The following is a 6,445-nucleotide window of genomic DNA, read 5'->3' as shown; positions in this document are numbered from 1 at the left end:
CTTTACCTAATCCCTTTTTTTTTTTTTTTTTTTTTTTTTTGGCTACATCAGGTCTTAATTGTGGCTTGTGGAATTTTCACTGCAGTATGCGGGATCTTTTAGTTGCGTGTGTGGACTTCTTAGTTGCAGCATGTAGACTCTTAGTTGTGGCATGCATGCGGGATCTAGTTCCCTAACCAGGGATTGAACCCGGGCCCCCTGTGTTGGGAAAACGGAGTATTACCCACTGGACCACCAGGGAAATCCCCCTAAGTCCTATTTATTACTTTCTGGAATTTGTATTGTTAATGTGCTTTAAAAATATTCAGTTATACAAAGGTATCCAGCAGATTTGCCCTTGGTGATTCGAGATGCCATGAATGATAACCTCACATGTAGTAAAAGTTTCTTTTTCTAAATTCAGCTAAAATACTTCGTTATAGGCAAGCCTGTTATTAGAGCTTCACATATGACAAACAGCTTTCTCTTAGCCTCTCTTTCCCTTTCCACTGTCCATCATCCTAGCCTTGGAGATCAGCGCTCTACTCCTTTGAATGCATTAGTAATTCATGAATAATGACATAAGAGCTCTCGAAAGAGAGTCTTTTATTATACTTTTCTAACAACCATTAATATCTATAACACTTAGCGGTTTTCTAATTTTCTTTTATAAAAAGACAAGATGTAACTACATGAAAAAATGGCATGGGGTCCAAAACTATTACCAGTTTCATTAGTGAGGGTAAGAAAGGAAAAAATAGAAAAATGAGCTATACTCTTATCAGACATAAGAATCTTTGATAAAAAATATAAAACATTATTTTGGAGGTGAGAAGGTCATTGAATTTATAAAACATTAATTACAACAAAAAACCCACCATATCAAAAAAGGATTCATTTTTCCATCTAAATCTTGTGGGGATTCTGCAAGAAAGTAAAAACTTTAAATTTATCTTAGCTAAAATTTTGAAGTTAGTGTAAGTATTAACAAAGTTATATATTTTCATAATATTCTTGACAAAGCATTGTCCAAGAAAAAATATGGAATAAAAACCACTAGTTAATCAAAAAACAATTTTGGAATTTTATTTGTGAATAATTTCAGCAAGAATATTAAGAAACAAAATATTATTTGAATCTAAATGAGAGGCTATCATAATTGAAAACAAAAATGATCACAAGTGTGAGAGTTATATAGAGTCATATCTAACGTAATTAGGATTATTTTACCTGTTTATATGTTGCTTTCTTTTCTTGAATTTAAGAAAAATAGAAAATTCAAACACAACACTTAAACTTTTTTGTGTTTCTCTTAGATTTTTTTGTAGTAAAATTAAAGTGAGAATAAAATCTGTTTAGTTTGGAATAAAATCTAGATTTAAGAGCTAAATTGCATACCATTAAGTTCTCCACCATATAAGATGTTTTACTTTGTTTTTGTTTTTTTTCCTAATTGAATATTAATCTTACAAAAGAGCCACAGCAATACCATTAATAACTTTCTTTCAGGTTTTTTCCACTCAGGTACACTTCATCTCCTTTACTTACCTGAGTGTTTACTAAAGAAGATTTATTAAAACCCAAATTTTGTTTTTTATTGTGAATTCTAGCTTCTTTTTTGATCTTTACGTAAAAGGATCATAAATCCATTTACAAGGGGAGAAGGCAACATAAGTAGTTACAGAATGACCTGCATTATAATAAGTGTAATAAGTCAATGTAATAAGCACTGACTTAATTCTGTTTATGACTCCATTAGAGTAGCCCTGAGTATGCTTAGAGAATGCAAAAGCATATGAGGCAAAGGATTTGTCCATCTAGACTATTGCACTTTTCCAATGAAGGAAAGATCTTCAGATACTCTATCACATAAACTCGTTTATTTCCAAATGCCTCCAAAATTTAGAAGACAGGACAGGTAGGAATGTCCTCATTTACAAATAAGAAATCCAGAAGTTTAAAAAGTGACTTGATTTTGATGGGTGACAGACTACTATAATACCAAATATATATCCCAAATCTCTCTGCTCTAAACTCTCTCAGATACAATTAAAGAGCAATCTAATCAAATAAAAATGAGCAAATCAATCAATCTGTATTTTCTAAATGCACATTGTCTGCTATTTTTTCCAATAGATGATAATTGTAGAAGAGATTTTGCATTGTGTTTGTATCATAACCTACTGGAGATATATTTTATTATTAGCAGACTTACATGGGGAAAAAACAAAGAAGGAAGAGGATATATGCAGTGTATGGAGTAATAGGTTAATGGTTGAAATATGTGAATCTCCTTGAAAGAGTGTAGAGTGTAGAATAGCTATCATAACATCCATGAATGTATATACAGATAATGTAAAAAAATTTAATGTTTATGCCAAACATATTCTTGCCTCCTTTGTCATAGATGAGGTAACCAAAGGTGTGTGGGTTTATCTCTGGACTTTCTATCCTGTTCCTTTCATCTATATTTCTGTTTTTGTGCAAGTACCTTACTGTTTCAATTACTGTAGCTTTGTAGTATAGTCTGAAGTCAGAGAGCCTGATTCCTCCAGCTCCGTTTTTCTTGCTTTGGCTATTCATGGTCTTTTGTGTTTCCATACAAATTGTAAAATGTTTTGTTCTAATTCTGTGAAAAATGTCATTGGTAATTTGATAGGGATTGCATTGAATCTGTAGATTGCTTTGTGTATTATAGTCATTTTCACAATATTGATTCTTCTGATCCAAGAATATGGTATATCTCTCCATCTGTTTGCATCATCTTTTATTTCTTTCAGTATGCCCAATAACCTAAGGTTTAAAATAAATTTCCTATCATAACATATTTTTTAAGAAGCAGTGGTCATTATGAGCCTTATGATTAAAGGCTATTTTCTGAGAGATTATAAAAAGAAAGACATGTCATTTAAATAGTTGTAAACCTCCAGGTCCTCCTGGCTTTTGATAACTATGAAAGAGCACACAAGTATGATAACAACAATGAAGAATGTATAGTTTTCACATAAAAGACTTGTCTGCCCCATCTACTTAGCTCATTATGTTGTTCTAATCTTCAGTATATACACAATCATTACCTTCTCCTCCAAACCTTTCTGGGCATTGCAATAACCAGCACAGCACTTTGAATTCTCAAAAGTTATGTTAAAAAATTTTGTCTCCTCCTGGGTTTTCATCAAATACCATATATGATAGTTGCTTTATGTATTTAATTTTTTTCCAGGGACAAGAGTTAGGTTAATCTTTGTGAGTTTAAGGCACTTCATTATTTGTATGTGCAAGGCTTCCTTATTCTATACTGTGTCACACACGTGCTGTCCTATTGGGCTAACCCCAATATTTTATTTTCCTTCTCTTTCTAAGAATCCACTTAAAAGTAGTTGCTAATATGTTAGATATGTTGGAATCTCGTATATATGTACATATTTGCCTTTGTATATATATTTGCAAAGACAAATAGTACTGTATTATAATTTGTCTTTAAAATTCCATATTTTACAACCTTATTACATGCTGTAAAATTAAACTATTCTCACTGTGCAATTCAGTGAATTTTATTGTATTAATTGAGTTATGCACCCATTACCACAATTTAATTTTAGAACACTTCTTTCAGACCTCAAAGAAATAGTATGGTTATTTACAGTCACTCCTCATTTCTACCCCCAGCCCTCAGCAACCACTGATTTAATTTCTGTCTCTATGTGTTTACATATTGGGGGATTTTTTATAGAAATAAATTCTGTGATATGATTTTAAGGAACAATTTTGCTACATAGCATGCATGCATTTATAACATTTATCAGTTATCTTATATATGGACACCAAAGCTACCTCTAATCCAGTGCCTTCTACCCGAAACATTGCTACATAAACACTTCTTCAGGAGCCTAAGCTCAAGCATTTCTGAAGAACACACAGAAGGTTTCTTGGTCATGAGGTGTATGTATACGTAATTTTACTAAAGATCAGCAAATTTTATACAAAAAAACTACATCAGTATGCATATCAGCCAGCAGATGATGAAGCTAACTGGTTTCAAACATTACCAAAATTTGGTAGTACTGGATTTTTTTAAATTATTGGAGATTTGATCAGTATAATATTATTGTTTTAGTTCTCAGTTGTTCTGTTATCGGTGGACTGAATATCCCTTTGTACGCTTATTAGCCATTCAGGTTTCTCCTTCAGTGAATTTCAAAGTAACACTTTTCTTCCATTTTGCTATTGCATTTTCTATCCCTAAATGCTATTGCATTTCTATTATGTTGCAAAAGTATCTTGTATATTCTAGTATTCATTCATGCTTTGTCTAATAGCTTCTCCCAGCTTATCACTATTAATATTATCTACCACAAGTATAATTGAACAAAAATCAATTAGTATTCATGTCTTTCTATATGTCTTTTACACAAAATTGTGTAAGCATGGCTATGAGCAAACAATTAACAAAGGCAGTTCTTTTACACACTTAGAAAAATACTTAAATCTCAAAGAGTCAGCAGATAATTCTCCCAATTAGAGAATTGTAGAGAACGAGTCACTTTGTTCCAGAACTGAGAAAATATGTAGACTGAGTAAAGAAACTGAGTCTATCAAGATAATAAAAAAAAGTGAATGGTGCTATAAGTAGAGATAAACGCATAATTTTACTTAATTTGACATAGCAATTTGGAATTCTTTTGAAAGTGGAAATAATAGCAGTTAATGCTGTCAACTTTTCATTTGTGTTTTACCTACAAGACAATTTCTGCAAATAGTGTAATTGTTTGATGTATTTCCTTGGATTATGGAAGAACTGGAAAGAAAAGTGATTCTAGGACAAAAGTTCAATAGAAAACTTCTGGGGAAAAAAAAATCCAAACATTATTGAACTTTAGAATCAATTTATATTGACAAAAGGAAAGTTCATATTCTACTTAGCATGAAGCTGCTCATTCCATCCGATTAAAAGCTACCTATTATATTTGCCACCAAATAAAGCAACGATTTCAGATGTTCCAGCCAGTCAGTCATAAAGTATTTATTGAGTACTCATTAAATACATTGATGTTAGTTTCAGGATAGAAAGATCTTTTTTTAAACTTCAGCATTTCAGTAAAAAATTCATGAACCTACACAGACTGGCAATTCCTGAAATAGTTTGGTGTTGAAAGCTATCCAGAGAGAGATCAACATCTTATAATAAAATAAATTATAGAATTATTCCTTTTAATCATTTGTGCCACATACAATTTTACTGCCTTTAGTATTATCCTGACTTGAAATTATACTAGATGGTTTGATTTTTATAACTGAATTAAACAGGGTACATGATAGTTGATGTTTGAAGAATACTATTAACTATAGCTACAATATTAATGTATCCAAAATTTTATGTATATAATATACAGCCCACATTGTTTATTCTTTTTTAATTAAATTGAATGTTTTCTTAATAGCTGTGTTGTAAAGACTGAAAAAGCAATTATGTTATACATATCGCCTCTTTACTTTAGTACTACAGTCTTGCTTATCAGTAAATTATCATTGAAAAGTTAAGAGTCTAGAAGATAAACCTCAAAATCTGACTAGTGACATGAAGCCAATAAAAATTCACTAATATATAGTTCAGCACATTTTGTCTGGAGAATATTTAAAGCGATTTCTATCGAAAGAGGATTTATATATAACAAAAGAATAAATGCTAAATTAATTATAACTTTGAATTGTTGCAAAATGTCCTACCATTGATGAATATATATCATATCAGCTATTTTCAGATTCTTTGTTTCAAGAAAATTAATGGATCTAGAGAATACCCAAATGTGGGTATACAAAATTATGAAAGAAATGGAAAATCACCATGTCAAGAACATCTTAAAATAGGGACAGGAAGATAAGAATCAGCTGCCTGGATAAGAAAAACATAAATTAGTATTTATTGATCTTCAAGTATAATATATACATTATCACTTCCTAGATCTAGGTATTCCATATACATTATCCTACTATTTTTCACCAAACTAAAAGATAAATATTATTATTACATTCTAAATATGTAGGAACAAATGGAGGCTCAGAGAAAATTTAGTACTAAAACAAAGCTAAATATGTAGAAACCGGCCAAAATCTGTGTGTTTCTAACACTGCTTTTTCCTCTACACCATGTATATAAAAGGATGAATGGTGAGATCTGGAAAGCTTGAGAGAAATCACTGCAATACTAATGAAAAATATAAATTATTTAGTGAATAACCACAGTTTTAATACTTGCAGCATAAGTAGTGACTATTATAGCAGTAGTAGTACTAGTAATAGCAATAATAGTAAAGATGTATGGTTGCGGTGGTGGTAAAAATAATCAAAATAGGTAGTACTGATTGTATTCAGATTAATATGTATTCAGATTAAATATGAATACATATATTCAGATTAAATAAAATGCGTCAACATGTATTCAGAGTAAATAAAATGCAGTTTTATT

The sequence above is a fragment of the Neophocaena asiaeorientalis genome, unplaced genomic scaffold (assembly GCF_003031525.2).
Source record: "Neophocaena asiaeorientalis asiaeorientalis breed wild unplaced genomic scaffold, Neophocaena_asiaeorientalis_V1.1 scaffold335, whole genome shotgun sequence".
Lineage (NCBI taxonomy): Eukaryota > Metazoa > Chordata > Mammalia > Artiodactyla > Phocoenidae > Neophocaena > Neophocaena asiaeorientalis.
The sequence above is the reverse complement of the archived record's forward strand: the minus strand, read 5'-3'. Positions refer to the sequence as shown.